The sequence below is a fragment of the Nannospalax galili genome, unplaced genomic scaffold (assembly GCF_000622305.1).
Source record: "Nannospalax galili isolate Female #2095 unplaced genomic scaffold, S.galili_v1.0 scaffold436, whole genome shotgun sequence".
Classification (NCBI taxonomy): Eukaryota; Metazoa; Chordata; class Mammalia; order Rodentia; family Spalacidae; genus Nannospalax; species Nannospalax galili.
The window spans coordinates 550,597-567,651 of NW_008337921.1; the positions used below are offsets into that span (position 1 = coordinate 550,597).

Here is a 17,055-nt window from a genome sequence, read left to right on the forward strand (position 1 = left end):
GGCCTTGGAAATACACATGCAGGCAAAACATTCAAACACATAAAATAAAACATAAAAATAAAATAAGATTTAAAGTCACAGTGAGGGCCTGGAGAGATGGCTCAGAGGCTAAGATTGCTTACTTACTCCTGCAGAGGACCTGAGTTTGATTCTGGGATGTTTGTAACTGCCTGTCACTCCAGCTCCAGGAGAATCTGATACCTTTGGCTCTGAAGGGCATATGGTACCCAAGTCCATACACCTGCACACATACACGTAATTTAAAAATAGAATAAAATGTAAAAAGTAAAGTCAATTGAAAATCTCTACTATAAGTCACCAATTTTTCAGGCCCTAGATTTTGTTTGTGTGTGTGTGTGTGTGTGTGTGTCTGTGTGTGTGTGTGTGTCTGTAGGATTTTGTTTGTGTGTGTGTGGTGTGTGTGTGTGTGTCTGTGTGTGTGTGTGTGTCTGTGTCTGTGTCTGTGTGTCTGTGTGTTTATATATGCATTTGTGTGGGGGTGCCCAAAGGAACCCGAAGAGGGTGTTGGGTCCCCTGGGGTTATAGTTATAGGCAGTTGTGACCCACCTGATTTGGGTGCTGAGAACCGAACGCAGGTTCTCTGCAAGAACAGCAGGTACCATTGCTCCAGCCCAGACCCTGGATTTTACTTGCTTTTGAGCCGTGTTCAGAGGTGAACACATTAGTCTGGTTGGAGAGTCGCTAATCTGAAAATCCAAAATGCAAAATGTTCTAAACCCCAGGCTTTTGGGACTCCAGCATAGTGCTACAAATGGAAAATTCCACAACACAAACCTTTATTTGGTACACAGCATTATTAAAAAATGCTATGCTAAGTTACCTTCAGACTATGTACAAAAGATGAATGTGAGGTAAATGATTTTTAGTCTTAGGCCAGAGTCCCCTAGATCTCCTTATGCATATGCAAATATTCCAAAATCAGGTATACTTTTAGAAGCCTGAACACTTTCAGAAATCAAAAATCAGAAACACTTGTGGTCCTAGGGCTTTGGATAATGAATGTCCAACCTGTAATCTCAACCCTGAAGTTAGTAAAAGTTGTGTGTTGGACTGTCAGGGAATGGAGAACTATGTGGAAATGGGGAGCAAGGAGTCCTTAGGACAGGAGAGACTCGAATGAGCAAGGGGAGGGTGGAGACGCCGTCCAGTCAAGACACTTCTCTCCATTTAATGGGCCACGCTGTGGTACCCAGCACTTCGCTTCTAGCACTCCCCACGCACCCTGCCACTTGGAAACCTCCAGAGTCCTGCAGGTCTGAGTGGACTCCAGTGTGCTCCTGGGGCACAGGCAGCTGGGGAGGCAGCCGTGGGAAGTGGCAAGAGGCAAAGCGTGGAGATGAGGTGGACCGACTGGGTGTGGTGTGGTGGGGTCTCACCCTGGGTGTGTGTAAACAGCTCACCTCTTCCCTTGAAGTGCTGTTTTCAGTGTGTCTGCTCCCGGTGAGGACTGCTGTGGGGTTGGGTTAGAATGTTCTGCACTGCACGTAGCAACCCATTCTTGAACATGAAATCAGTTTAGTGGGTCGTGGTGGCATGTCTTACATAAGACATTGAACTGAATAGGACAGAGTGGAGCTTGTCACTCCTCACACAGTGAGGGCGAGTGTGGCATTGAAGAGACCCGGCATACACCTAATGTTACATTAGCTGAATTGTTGAGGAGCAACCCTCAAATCCTGCAACCTGCAATTGTCACCTTAGCTGGAAAAAGGAAGCTTGGCGGGGAGGGGGGCGTGTGCTAAGGGTACTGAGACAGGAGAGTGCCCAGATCAGGGGAGCAAGCCCCCAGTGACAGCTGTACTTATGAGAGAGGGGTAGAGGAAGGGTGCAGACAGACCCACAGGAAAGGCACAGCCGTGCAGAGGCAAAGGCAGAAGTCAGGCAGCCCCAGCAGATGGAACAGGCAGGGATGGATTCTTCCCTTGAGCCTCCAGGGGAGCCCAGCCCTGCCCGTACTCTGACTTCCCAGTGACCCCCACATGGCCTCTGGTCCCGAGAACTGTTGTGCTAAGTGCCCAGTCTGCTGTGATTTGTCCTGGGAGCCCCAGAACACTAAAATAACCCACAGCAGAACAGCCCAAGGTCACAGGTTCCCATTAACAATGAATTCTCATCGTTTGGTGAGATTCTGCAGTGGGCAGCGGACAAGTTGCTCCCGCTGCATGTGGTGGGGCTCTGTGGCTTTTCTCTCCTTCTTCCTGGACCCTCAGCTGAGTCATGTGCATTCTGCCACAGTGATAGAAGCAGAGGGAAGAGGGTGGTGAGACTTGCTGAGGCTCGGAGTGGGAATGGTCATGGGATCACTTCTGCTCAGGAGCCATTAGTGCAAACCAGCCGCATATGCTGTCTGCAACACACCACTGTTTCTGTGAGCAGTTTGGAAGCCACTGGCTGATGACAGACGACCTGGTACAGAGACTGTGGCCCTAAGCTTCAGCCTCTGGGCTCAGGTTTCAGGGCTGTAGCTCTGCCTCTCTGAGACGTCTTGCATCAACCCAGAAGGTTCTACATGAGGCAGGAACAGGGCCTCAATAGCTCCCCTTCGCATCATCAACTCATATCCTCAGGAATGAAACGGCTCATTCTGCAAGGTCTGGGGTGGGAGAGGACTCCTCCCTCCTCCCCAGGTCAAGGTCTCCTGCACCCCTCAAGCATGGAGGGCCCCAGGATAGAATAGGCAGAGTGAGCATTAGCTTAAGCCAGTTAGGGCTTAGCCTGGAAATGGAGGTAGGGCCTGTCCTGTCTAATCATATAACTGAGAATAGGATGCAGCTAGTGGGGAAGGGACACAGTCACTGTCCACTCTCAGGGCACTCACAGTTCCATCTCCCCACTGGGTGAGCAGAAAACCTGATGGGGACACTGCCCCAGCACATAGGTGGCTGTTCTAGTTTGCTTTCAAAACACTCTGACAAATACCAACTTGGGGAGGAAAGGGTTTATTTGTCTTACATCTCCCAGGTCACAGTTCATCAGGAAGCCCAAGGTAGGAACTCAGGACAGAACCTGGAGGCAGGAGCTGGAGCACAGGCCATGGAGGAACGCTGCTTACTGGCTTGCTCTCTGGCCCCTGCTCAGCCTATTTCCTTATACAACCAGGACCACCTGCTCAGGGGTAACACCATCCATAGTGGGCTGGACCCACCTACATCATTCAACAATCAAGAAAATGCCCCACAGACATGGCCACAGGCCAGTCCAGTGGAGGCAGTTCCCCAGCTGAGGCTCCCTCCACCCAGGTGTGTCAGGTTGACACTAAAGCATCCAGCACAGTGGCCTAAGGGTCCCTGGCCTGCCACCCTGTTACCCTGACCAGGAAGCTGGCTGGGGACCTCCTAGGAAGCTGGAGCTGCAGTCCATCCTACAGAGGGATGCTGGCCCACTGTCCCCTTGCCCCCTCCAGCACAAGGTGCATGAGGCAGGGTGCAGGCACGCATGTCACCAACAGCCAGGACTCAGCTCAGCACAAGGAGCTTTCTCTTCCTTCCTCTTTCTCTTTCCCTGCAACTCTTCCTTCAGAGGCATCCCACCCAGGGGTGGCCAACATTGATTCCCTGGGGCCCAGATGCCACAGGAAGGTGATCTGTGGCAACATCTAAGGTCTGGACCACTAGCCGCTGACAGAGACAAGAAACACAGACAGAGGGGCTGGAAAGATTGCTCAGTGGTTAAGGGCACTGGCTGCTCAGCACCTACATGGCAGCTAACAACCGTCCATAACTCCAGGTCCAGGGGAATCCGATACCTTCCTCTGACCTTTGCAGAGACTGTGGGACATGGGTACACTTACAGACATGCAGGGGCTCAGTGGTTAAGGACACTGGCTGCTCAGCACCTACATGGCAGCTAACAACTGTCCATAACTCCAGGTCCAGGGGAATCCGATACCTTCTTCTGACCTTTGCAGAGACTGTGGGACATGGGTACACTTACAGACATGCAGGCAAAATACTCATACACTTAAAATAAAAAATAATAAATAAAATATATATAAAAAATAAATAAAGGCAGAGACACTGACAAGAAAGTGAAGTGCAGTGGTCACATGCCCTCCACACATTCCCTTCCTGCATGTGGGGAGGACAGGAAGACTGGGGTACCCTGCACACAGTGCACCAGAGGCTGAACTCGCCACACTAGGATATCTTTCTCCCCTCTTGGCGTCTCTGTCTCTCAGCATTCCAACAGCTCTGGAAAGCAGGCCTGTAAATGTCTGTACACCTGAGCACAGCTTGCATCCTGTGATTGCTGGAGGACAGAACACAGGAGAAGGCAGGATGGGAAGGTGCAGGTGGGATGAGGAAACCCTCCCAAGAGTTCCCCTTACTCGGCCCCTTCTCCATGGAACTAAACTGATAGTCCAGAAGCCCCCTTGTTCAAAGCCAGAATACCCGGGATATGTGACATCTGGTGATCTGGTGTCAATGCTTTGTGGAGTTGGGGGAAGTGACATGGGAGGTCTCTGCTGTCTGGAATGTTCCTCTGAGCCTTCATCCTGTGTCTTGTGTCTTCACCAGCTTCATGCTGTTTACCTCTCAGGAGAGCCCACCAGGATCCGCCCCCCTCACTGCTTACCCTCTGTCTGGATGCTTTCCCCCTCTGGCCTGCAGGATGCCCCTCCTCGCTGTCTGCCCTCTGCTGGGAGGCTTTCCCCCTCTGGCCTGCTTGATTCCCACCCCTTCTCACAGCTGTGCTCCAGCACCCTCATGGCTGGTCAGCCCCTGTCTGGAGCTTCCCTGGGATGCCTGTAAGTCCTGGTGTTGCATACTGCCGCCATTACTTCCACTGTCTGCCTGCCTGTGCCTAGGGTTGCTCACGATGCCACCTCAGGACATTAGGTGCATCACAGTGATGGAGCTCAGCTCAATCTGATGAAGCATGGTGTATCCGCGGCTGCAGTTGCTGGCCTGAGCTCAAGTTCTGGGACTTCTGCAGGAACCCAGAAGTCCCACCTCCTCCCTTCTCCTGACTTACAGAGAATGCCTCAGACAGGTCCTCAGATGCTATGTGGTATTTCTTTACATGGCATCTGGAGCTTGTGACAGTGACCAGAGCTTCCAGCATCCACCATCACCCACCTTTAGTCCACAGCCATGATCCACGATACCTACTGCCATGTTCCTGTGCAATAGAGCCCTCCTCCTAGACTGGGTCCCTTGAGTCCCTGGAGAGCTGCATTTTGAATAGATGTGGTGCTCAAGGGTGGGTAGCAGGGCCATTGGAGACTAATCACCCATTGGTGCAGAGCCCCAGGGGCTACTGATTTTGCCAAATCCATAAGTGGTCAGGAAAGCCTTGCAGATGAGCCTGGCCTCAGTACCCTTTCTCACCTGCCTGTCTCCCGACATGCTGCTCTTAGAGTGTAGGAGTTGTCTATAGGGTGGGCAGAGGGCAGGCTGGGCTCCAAGGACCCACCTGTATAATGTGGGAAGTGATCACAGCTTGCCAGCTCTGCTGGGAGAGGCAGAGCCTCTCCGTGCCCAGCCCTCCTTCAGGGACTGTGTATCCTGTGTGCGATGGGCTCTTGGATGTGTGTTTGTTTTCAGAGTATAGTAGCCCTGGAGGGGTTGCTTCAGGGCAGTTAGCTTTCTAGTGCCTGAGTAGCCCGGTCTCCTTCCAGTGTTGCCCACAGAGCATCCATTACACTGATACTCCGGAACCACACACCATGATGTTAGCACCAGCCTCTCAGCCTCTTCTGTGGGTGCCTTTTCCTAGCCTGCCTGTCACGCCCTTCCTGCCTCTGAGCTGCTCCAGCCCTTCCTCCTCCTGGTCACCTGTTAAAGGAGTTGCCTTGGCCAGGCACTTGTCACCCACAGTGTCTCCTTCATTCATGGGCCCTGGTTTGCCCCGGGCTCAAAACCTGGGCCTTCTGTTGACCAGAGCCAGCTCCACCCAGCTTCCTTTCTGCGCTGGTTTCCTTTTGGGAAGGTGAGGACGGTGGGTGTGGCACAGCACGTGCAACTGACTTGCTGAGTGCTTGGTGGGCTTCATTGCCCTTTGCAGCCATTGTGGCCTCTACCGGGGCTGGCACAGGGCTGCAGGGCAGAGGTATCTGCAGTCAATGAATGGGGTGCACTGTCTAAGCAAAGGCGCCCAATTCTTTGCCTTGGAGAAATGACTCGTGCCCTTTGTGGATTCTGTGGGCCTTGAGAACAGATTCTCCATACACCATCATGGTTCCTGCAGGGATGGCAGCTCACAGAGTCTCTGCCATCGTGGCTCTGACAGCATGGTTAAAGATAGTCAGAGCAGGTACCCAGGGAACAGTCATTCCTACCCCTCTGGTTATACCCGCCCCCCCAAGCTGCCATCACCTGTTCCCTGATTCTTCCTACAGAGCTGGCTGGACAAGGCAATATATTTATCTCCCTATAACCCCAACTAGCCTGGAACTTGCTGTGCAGAGCCTCACAGAGATCCACCTGCCTCTGTCTCCTGAGTGTTGGGATTAAAGGAGTGTGCCACCAGGCCCAGGGGATAAGACAATTTGGGGGTACTGTTACAGGGGTAATTCCCCCTTCCCAGAGCTGCCTTGCTGGGGAGTGTAACTCTACCTGAGGGTGGGGCCCTAAAGCCTCTAACATGACTGGATTTGCCCAGATGGTGGCCATGACTCTCTGGCTACAGCTTGCAGGGTCCCAGAGAATATTTCTGCCTCTAGAATCGTCAAGCTGGGGGTCAAAAAGGATAACAGAGACTTGGGGCCCATGTCAACCAGACCTGGGTGGACCCGTCCCTTCACTGCTCAGGGACCTCCTGTGGGCTGATTGAGGTTCCCTAACCTTAATTTCCTCCAGACTGGCCAGGCACATTTAGTGCCCCTAATCCATGTCCACCTGGATTCCCAGCGTGGACCTTCTTTGGGTCTTTGCACATAGAATTAAGGGAAGGATGAACATGAGGGCCATGCAGGGTAGTATAGCTCCAAATCCAGTGACTAGTATCTTTATAAGAAAGCTAAGGGGCTGGAGAGATGATTCAGTGGTTAAGAACACTGGCTGCCCTTGCAGAGGACCCGGGTTCAATTTCCAGCACCCCTATGGCAACTGACCTCCATGGGCATTGCAGGACATGAGTACACTTACATACATGCAGGGAATACATTCGTACACATAAAATAAAAATAATTAGTAAAAAATTTTTTTTAAAAAAGCCAAAGAGGGGCTAGAGAGATGGTTCAGCAGTTAAGAATACTGACTTCTCCATCAGAGGACCTGGATTCAGTTCCCAGTACCCACTCACACGGCAACTAACAACCATCTTTAACTCCAGTTCAAGGGGATCCAATGCCCTCTTCTGGCCTCTGTGGGTTTGTACGCATGTGGTGTACTTAAATATAGGCAGGCAAAACACTCATACACATAAAAATAAATAAATAATTTTTTTAAAAAGAAAAGGACAGGGAGTCATCCGTGTGGAGACAGAGGTGAAGAAAGGAGCGATTCAGCCATAGTCAAGAAATGTCTCATATCCTGGAGCTGGGGATGTCAGCAAGACCCCCCCCCAGTACCCCAGGAGCCTTGGTCCGGCCGAACCTTAACCCCAGACTCTGACCCCCCAACTTGAGAGGACTGGTGTCTATTGTTAGAGGCCCCATTGGTGATGCTGTTAGGGCAGCTGGGGGCACTGGTATGGGCTGTGACCAGCACATGGGATGTGAGGGGTTGTAAGATCACTGGCCCTGGCATGAACCTGGGGGTCAGCGATTGCCTCACCCTGCCACTGCCTTTCACAGTCCCCTTCCCAGATGCCAGGGAACAGGTGCATCTGTGGAGCTGCAGTGTGGCAGGAGGCTATTTTGGTGTTCCAGGAAGGGCTTGGCTTTGCCCTGCCTTGGCCTTGGGGGTGGTGGCTACCATGTGACCCTATGACCACAGAGGCTCTCTGATGGTCCAGCTGCCACTTGAGGCCTGCACAGTGCCAGGCCCAGCCTTGAAGGGAGAGCCACTGGCCCTTCGGGAGGAGGCCATCCCATGGGGATGCCTGGAGGAGGGACAGTAAAGCCCAGAATGGCCTTGCACTTGGGCTGTCTGGCCAGGGAGGAGGGCACCACTTATAGTTAGGAGTCAAAACTTTGAGACCTACAGATGAGCTTGGAGGGTCAGGCCTAAGAGGCAGTTGTGTCTAGCTTGGTGTTGTATGATCATGGTAAGAGCTAGCACCTTTGAATGACAATTATGCAGGCTTCTGGAACCTTCATAGACAATGTGTGTGGAATGAGTTGCATAACCCTATCTTACAGAGGAATAAACTGAGGCTCAGGGAAAGAAAGGCACTGTCCAGCAAGGACTGGGCTCCAGCATCTCTGACTCACATCCGAGATGGAACTGCTGGGCCATGGCCTCTCTGTGTGTACCTCACTTCCCCCCGCTTCCCTCCCTTGCTTCTTTAAGGCAGTAGTTATCAAAGGGAGTCTTGCTACTGAGATGGAACTGCTGGGCCATGGCCTCTCTGTGTGTACCTCGCTTCCCCCCCCCCCTTCCCTCCCTTGCTTCTTTAAGGCAGTAGTTATCAAAGGGAGTCTTGCTACTCCTCAGAGGACATTGGCAGTGTCTGGAGGCATTTGTGATGGTCACAGCTGGGGAAGGGATGGCAGGTGTGTGGGAGGAGGGGGGCCGTAGTCCTGCAGAGCACAGACCCCAGTGCATTGACATTCACAACAAGGAAGGTAGTTGCTAGGGACTATCACAGGAACGCCCCTGGTGTAACATGGAGGACGGAGTGTGCCAGGCTCCTGAGGGAAAGCATGATGTGTAGTCTAGTGGGCTGCATGTTGGCAGGGTGGTGTGCAGGGTTGGGTGTGAAGGGAAGAGGCAGGTCCGGAGGCCCAGAGAGTCGGGGTAGGATGGGAGCTGGACCCAGAGCAGAGGACTGAGGTGGCTGAGCCTGGAGTGCTGCTCCTGCGTCCACTCCCATCTTCTGTTGGCACTAGACACAGTGCCTAGCTGGTGCCTCCTCTCCTGGCCTCAGGACCTGAGCCTCCTTCCCTGGCAGCTCTGTCTGACCTTCACGGTCCTTCCAACAGCAAGGACCAGCCCCTCACCCTCGTTCCCTGGATGTGGTAGCAAGCTTAGCACACATTTGATATTGTGCTCCCAAGCGGAAGAGCAGTGGGTCCCCCCCCCAACACCCATGGGAGAAGTGCTCATTGCTGGGCTCAGGGACAGGCAGACTTGGGGCAGGTAGATGGATCCTTAGCTGCTGCTGCTCTGAACATACTCGTGGATGGAGGACTGGGAACATGTGACCACGCCCATTTCCTAAAGGGAATTTCAAAGCCAAGGTGGCAGGCTTCCCACGCCCTGTGTGTTCCCCTCCATGGGGGAGTTGACACACCCAGCTCATCCACAACAAATAGCAGGTAGCAACAGCATGAACACAGTGGTGCACCCCACCCTGGGATTGCCGCAGACCACACCACTGCTCCCCTCAGAGGAAGAACGGACATCCCGGGAGAAGACAGAGAAGAGCTGGCACCTGCTGATGAAGATAGTGCAGGGTGGATGTGATTCTATTTATGGAAAGTTATAGAAAGAGCTAAAATATAAAATGCTAAGATTAAAAAACAGGATAAATATTCATTAACTTGGATTGGATGACAGTTTCTTAGAAATGACACCAAGAAAAAAAACTACAAAAGAGAAACCATAGACATGAGGTTTCATCAGAGCCCAAACCACTCGTGCTGCGAAGTATACCATGAGGGAAGCCACACTGCGCCTCAGAAGGTACAACAGGACCTGCCAGGCACGGACGAGGCCCGTGGCTGGAGTCATACACAGCCCTCAAAATGGTCACAGGTGCCAGGACAGGTGCCAGGTTAAGCAGACACCAAGGAAGTCACCTAGACTGTAAGTCAGCACAAGGTACTTGCCATTGGCCACCAGGAAAGGCTGGTCAAAATGAGGCAGCACCTCTCCTCCACCAGGATGGCAGAAATAAGAGGTCAGGGGTCCCCAGGGCTTGAGGTGAGGATGTGGAGAGTTAGGGCCCCCGAGAGAAGAGCAACCTCACTCAAGACAGCTGGGGCATCCTCAAAATGTTAACCCCAGAGGGACCTCAGGACTCAGTAGTCCCACTTCTAGATAAACTCCAAAGCAAACACAAACACAGGTCCACACACACATTCACGGATATTCCTAACAGCACCGTAATAACCAGAAAGTGAAAACAGCCTCATGTTCATCCACTGACCCATGACTAGACAAAATGAACTCAGGCCATGCAGTTGGGATGGTATTTAGCTGTGAAAGGAAACAGAACCTCACAGCCAGGATGAACCCTGAAAACAAAGCACTAAGTGAAAGAGGACGGGTACCAAAGACCCACATTGCACAACTCCGTTTATATGAAATGCTGGGACACTGAGTAGTGGGGGCTGGAGATATGGCTCAGAAAGGTTGCTCGAGCCCCTGGATTCCAGCCCCAATACAAGACACAGATGGGTAAAAGGGGAAGCATAGATGGGTGACCTTGATTATAGTGATAACTGTAAATATACCAGAAAAACAAAACAAAACAAAAAAAAAAACAGTGACTAGAAATAGCTCTAGCTGAATGAAGTTCTTTGAGCCTTTCTCCGAGCCAGGTTCTGCAAGGTGCTTGGGACGTTGACTGTGCTGATAATACCTCCTGGGGTAGGCGCCCTCCTGGGGTAGGTAATGGCTCTACCTTGGGGAATACATCAGTGTACTGTATCACACACCGTGCCTTATCATACTGGGGCACCAGGAACTGCAGAATGGCCTTTGGCAGCACAGGCAGTGTGGACTTCATGCCCTCCAGTCTTTGCTGCTGTTTCGGTCTCTAACGATGAGCAATACGCCTTGTGTAATCACAAGGTATTTTTGTATCTGAACCCAGCAGCCCTGTGTCTCTGGAGGCTGGTGGTAGTTCCGGGCTGGGCTTCCACCCAGGCTGTCCCTGTGTCTCCTCCTGGCTGGCCAGGTTGAATGGGTCATAACAGGCTATAATGGGGTGTTGGCCCTCCCAACTCACCCTTGGTCAGCTGTGAGTGTGCTCTGTGACCTGGACCTTGCTGGCTTGAGCAAGTTGCCCAGAAGCCTGGTTCTCGAGCAGGGCCTGTCTCATGTCCTGGGCGTTAACCTGAGGCAGCAGAACCGTGGTCCTCCCTCCACAGATTGGCTTTCCCAGGGCCCAGCCAGCAGTTCCGATGCTCGGTTTTACTTAGCGCTCAGGAAATGCCTTCCCAGCACCAGCCTTCTCTGGCCCCGCAGGGGAGGACAGCAAAAGAGCCAAGAGGTCAAGGGAAGGTGGCCAGAGGGACTGAGAACCAGCTCCTTCAGGGAGCCGGGGGCTGTTTCCTGCCCTGCCAGTCCGAGGCTGTGTGGCACCTGCCAGGTCACTGAGCCTCTCTCAACCTTGTTTCCCTCAGATGGCTTGTGGATGACAAGTTGTCTTGTAACCCTAGTTGGTAACAAGCTGAGCTGATGTGCCCACGCTGTGCTCACACCAGGCAGGGACACTTAAAACGCAGGTATCATCATGTGTGACTCAAACCAGTGCTGACGTGTGCTGCCCCGACCCATTTAATTAATTAATTAAATTTATACATAAGAGCTCATGTTAGCCCAGGCTGGCCTTGAACTTGCCATGTAGCTGAGGATGATCCTGAATTCCTGATCCTCCTGCCTGAGTTCTGGGATTACAGAACTAGGGGTGTACATTACCACCCCCAGTTTATTTAGTGCTGGGGCTCGAACCCAGGGCTTCATGCAAGGTAGGCAAACACTCTACCAGCTGAGCTATAACCTGTGCTTATCAAGACTGCAAGGACTCCAGCCTTGCCTCAGAGCACCTGCAGCACTTGTCTTATCCACCTCATGGCTCGTCAAAGAGGATCTGTGTACAGGGTTCAGGCTTCTCTCTTTGGAATGAAGCATCCCAACACTAAGACATGGCCAAGGCCTGTGGGTATGGGAACTCAGGAGTCAGAGGCATCTGTGACCATGACACATCAGCAGAGCTGTGCCTGGTGTGTTCCCACATGCCCCCATGGTGGTTTTGTGCCCAGAGACCCCTGCAGTTGTGAGGACAGAGAGGCAGCACTGTCTGGAGGACAGGAAAGCCATCTCAGAACCGCAGTGCAAGCTCCAGATCCCGGATCCAGCCCCCAACCTGCCACAGCGGGTGAGGCAGAGGCGCACCCTGGGTCATGACCCTCATGCCCCTGCAGCCTTATGTTGGACCTGAAGCCAAAGCCTTCAGGGCCATTTGGAGTGTGCGAAGGTTCGTAGCAGGTTGGGTAGTGTCTGTCAGTCACCCATCTGGAGAAGCCTGGGCAGGAGGTAGAGCCAGCTGAGGTTTGGCCAGGGCATACCCTCTGGCAGGCCTCACAATGGGATGAGCCCACCTGGGAAGCTGAGAGCTGGTTTGGTCAATCCCTGGCTGCGCAGTGCCCTCTGCTGCCCTGGGCCTAGATCATGGTAGAATGACCCAGTGCTGGGCCTCGCTGTTGGGAGATGATTGCTTGATTACTCCAGATGCATTTCCTGTTTCCTATTAGATTTAAGGTGCATCTGAGGCATCTGCTGCTACTGAAGCACAAGATGGTATGGCACGGAGACACACCCTGAACAGAAGCTACCACAGACCTGCTGCATGGCCTGGGCACTGGTGGTCTGTGTGTGAGCAGTCCAGATGCCCACTTAGCTCGACCTTCTGGATGCCACTATGAGAGCAGGTGCCCTTTGTCCTGAGGAGCTGGTTCTTGTGATGAAATGCCATCCTGCAGGGACATGGGTAGCTGGTGGTAGTGAGCAGCTGCTTGAGGCTGCAAGAGTCGGGGACCTGCTGGCTGCCAGAGCCAATGTCTGCTGGCTGCCAGAGCCAATGTCCACTGGCCACCTGGGGCATCCAGCACGGGCTCTCAGCCATTTTCTCAGCTCCTACCTCTGAAAGAGCCCACTTCCTCTCCTTCCCCTTCATCACCCTCCAACCATAGGCCAGCCCTGCACAGCTACTGTCATACAGACATTCCATCGTGTATGGCAATGGGTGGGTCATGTGGTCCCTTTGGCCCTGCTGCTTCTGCGTGTTCCATCCCACCGGTGGTGTGAGTTTCCCATGGCTCTGCCATAAGGTGCCATGAACAGGGTGACTTAGGAAACATTTGTGTGCTGTCCCAAGGTCCTGAAGGGTAAAGACTGCGATCCAGGTGGGACCAGGTGGGAAGGGCATCTGTGGTGGGTGGGTGGGGATGCTGGGTGGCGCTGAGTGGGTGGAGTTGGGTCACTGTAGGTGACCCCATGGTGTATGGAGGTTCTGTGGGAGGATCAGCTGTGTGTGGCTTCAGAAGACAGCGGAAGGTGTACGGTGGGTGGAGAATCACAGAGATGTTGTGTGGGCTCTGGATGTGGTCCTCCTGAAGTCTAACTGTGCTTGGCTGACAGATTTCAGAGCTCAGATTGGGAGCAGTTGGAACCTCACCAATAGGTCTGAGATTTTCCTTCTGAGTATAGAAGTCTTCCCAGCATGAATTCCGGTTCCCTAAGCCTTTTGAGGGAAACCCCCTTTTCAGTGAAGCAGCACCCCATCTGTGTTTGTTCATTCACGTGGCTTAGGAACATATTTGGACACAGAAGCCCCGGAGATTTACCAGTCCCAGGAGACCCTGTACCCTGTGCTCACCTCTGAACATCCACACACAATGGGAACCCGCAGTCTGTATACCACAGTGCAGACCACCCTGTCCTCTGCAAACCATCATGGGTTGGAATGATTTCAAAGCCCCTACAGAGTTCCCGGGGTCATGGGGCATGTGTTGGTATTATATGATCCTGGAAGGGCACAGATATGGTGGCAGAGGTGGGATGGATAGTGAGGGGTCCAGCTTCAGGTATGGAGGGGTCACAGTGTGTGTGTATGGGTACCCTGTAAATGAGGCTCAGGCTTAGCAGAGGGCTGTCCTGGAATCTGTCACCATGGGAGCATTCTTGGTTTGTAAGGCTCAAGAACAACCTTCCTCAAACCTCAGTGGCATCAAGCACCCTGCTGCCTTTGTGAGTGCTGAGGACTGGGATTCAGAAAGGATGTGGACATGTGTGTCTTGACTTCAATGTGTGTGGCTGAGGTGACTTAGTAACTGAGGGTTAAGGTGCTCTTGAGCTAGGTCTCAGCTGACCTCCAGCCAGCCAGCTCCAGCCTCCAGTGGTCACTGCCTGGGACAGAGTATACTTCCTTGGGAGACATGAGGGCAGAAGTTGTGGCATTCTGCCGCCTGGTTTGGGAGTCACCTTCTGCCATCGTTCTCATGTTCCTTTGGTGGAGTTAGGCTCAACGGCAGGACTTGGAGACCCCACTACTTATGGGTAGAAGGATCAGGGTCATATTGGAGACAGGCTCATGGTGTGCAAGGCTTAGGCTGTTCAGACAACCCCACATAGGAGCACAAGGGATAGACAGAGAGTGGGCTTCTAGAAGGACCCACTCAGAGAGACTGACATGTAGTGACCAGGATGCCCTGTGCCTTGGAACAGCAAGAGGGCTGCTCGTGGACCACAGCTCAGTGTGGTGTGTGAGACATATGGCCCCTCTTCTTCTCAGAAGTTTCTGCTGGGGCCATGCACAGGGTCCCCAAAGGCAAACCAGGATCCCAGACTTCAGAGCTATGAGGCCAGCAGTGTGTATTGCTGGCCCAGCATCAGTCCTAGTGGGGCGCTGAGGACCAGGGAGGGTCAGAGCTCCAGGAGTCCAGGTCTGGATGGCAGAGGAGCTGAGAGGGGCCACATGGCATTGCAGGACAGCTCCCCCTTTGGATCCCATGGCTCACATCTGTGCTTAAGCCCTGTGGCTGCCTGTTATCCCCCAAGCCACAGTCCAGGTAGGTCAGAGGTCCAGAAGAGAAAAAGCGTGTCTGATCTGTTGGCGGGATAGCGAAGAGGCTAGGCCACTTTTGGGTGTAGGGGACAGCCTCAGCAGAGGTTGTGAGCCAGGGCCCTGCAGGTTCAGTTTGGCTCAAGTCAAAGTTTTCCCTAGTGGTGGCAGGACCTGGGGGAGCCTCCTGTCTGGTCCTGGTCAGGTGTCACTGGTGCCATGGGCTTTGTGCATCTCTGTCTTTACCTGTTCACCTGTGAGTGGCAGCTGTGTGGGGCAGGGTCTGTTTGCCTTACTGTCGCCCCATGCCAGGTACCATCATGTCTTCCTCCAACAGACGGAACAACATAGTCCCTGCCCACTGGGCTCAGGCTGGGTCTGCCTTGGGGAGCGGGGCCAGCCAGGGAGTGGCTTCCAGGCCTGTGGTATAATTAGCAGTGGGCCCTCAATTAGGTTAGGCAGGACTGTGTGCCTCATAGGATTTCCCAAACTAGTAGCATGGGGGATGGGAGGAGAGGAGGCATGGTATAGACCTACACTCTTCCTGTAGTACTCTGAGGGAAGGCCGGGAGGACAGCCTAAGGCTGGGCAGATGGGGTGGAAATCTGTGTGAGGGCAGTTTGGTGGCATGAGAAAGTGTAGGGACTTGAGCCTTTGAGCCCTGTGGTCCCGACCAAGAAAACAGGAAAACAGAAAGCAACACCTGCAGAGGCCAGGGTGGCCCGTAGCAGAGCACCTGCTGTGTCCCCACAGGGCTGGCTGAGCACTGGGGACAACCAGGGTTCACTCTGATCTCAGTAGCCCTAGGGAAACAAACTTCTCAGACCTGACTATGGCTCAGAAGTACGTCTGGACAGGGAATTCTACAGGCTAGTGGAGGACAGCCACCCATGCAATGACTCATACCAGCATGGGACATAGGCTTACTTCCATCCCAGAAGGTGCCACCTGGTATTTGAGCTTCCACCTCAGGTCACCTCCTCCTGGAGGCCCTCTCTACCTGCTGCACTTTCACAGTACTGCTGTCTGCCTTCAGCCCAGAGCCTCCTGGGTTAGTTAGAAAGACCCAAACAGGAAATCTAGACCTGGACCATCACACCACTCACTTGTGAGTGGGACAGAGCCATGGGAGTCCCTGTGTTCATGCTTGGTCACAGACAAATTATTCCTATCTTTAGAACATAAAAAACACAGGAACCCCAAACCAGCCATTGCATAGCGCACACAGCAACTAGAGGGCTCTCCAAAGCCACCTTGGCTGTTGAGAGTGTGACCTCCATTACAACCCTTGGCTGCGCTGACTCCACTGTCCCCACTCCCTTGATTCAGTACCCTGGTGGCCTCTAAAGCCTACCCAGAAAAATAGGAAATATAACTAACATGGCCTATTGGTCTCTGGCCAAGTCAGGCTCCCTGCTCAAGAGTTCAGGGACCAGTTACACTCAGACAACAGTGGAACTACCATCCAGGCAGTGAGACAGGAGTTTAGGCCTACTCCATGCCCCCTTCATCTGGCATAGCCCCTCCCTGTCCTGCCACCTGTCTGTGTGGTATCCAGCTGGGTACCTGTTTCTGCATGTGGGATAAACGTACATGATTTTCAGACCAGTGTCAGATCCCCACCGATGAGCTCTTCTCCAGCTGTGACCATCTGTGAACCTTCATCTCTTCTGCTAGAGATGACAGGCCATTTCCTGCAATGAGATGGGGTCCACATTGGAGCACGTCCAGGGCCAGGAGCATCTGTCTAGCTCCCTCTGTTCCCCCAGGGCTTGATGCATTCAGTACATAGGGCAGGGCCTCCCAAGCTGTCCAGGGGAAGGAAGAAAGGGTGGGAAGGAAGGAGGGACACTGCTGATGTGCTTGGGGGTCACAGCACTGGTCTTGGAATTCTGATTTGCACATGGAAGTTGGTTCCTTGCAGAGTTTCCAGTGACTTAAATCATCTTGAAGGGTGGGACCCAATGATTCAGGGGCTGTGAGCATAGTGAGGCAGGGCCTGCACATGCCTGCCCAGGATCATGTGAAAGAGGAAGGAGACAGCACATGCATTTGTGACCCACAGGGCCATTGCTACCTCCAGATTCAATGACTAGGGAACCTTGGGATACTTGCATAGGCAACAAATCTAGCAATAGACTGGCGTTTCTATGAACGGAGTAGGGATCACTACCGGGTGGGATCTGGGTTCAGAAG

At 53.0% G+C, this 17,055-nt stretch overlaps 1 protein-coding gene across 11 annotated transcripts in view; it reads left to right on the top strand.

The window, feature by feature from the left end:
- Ablim2 (actin binding LIM protein family member 2) overlaps positions 1–17,055 on the top strand; it is a 157,313-nt gene that overhangs the window by 24,363 nt on the left and 115,895 nt on the right. The gene's annotated exons all lie outside the window — the stretch shown is intronic.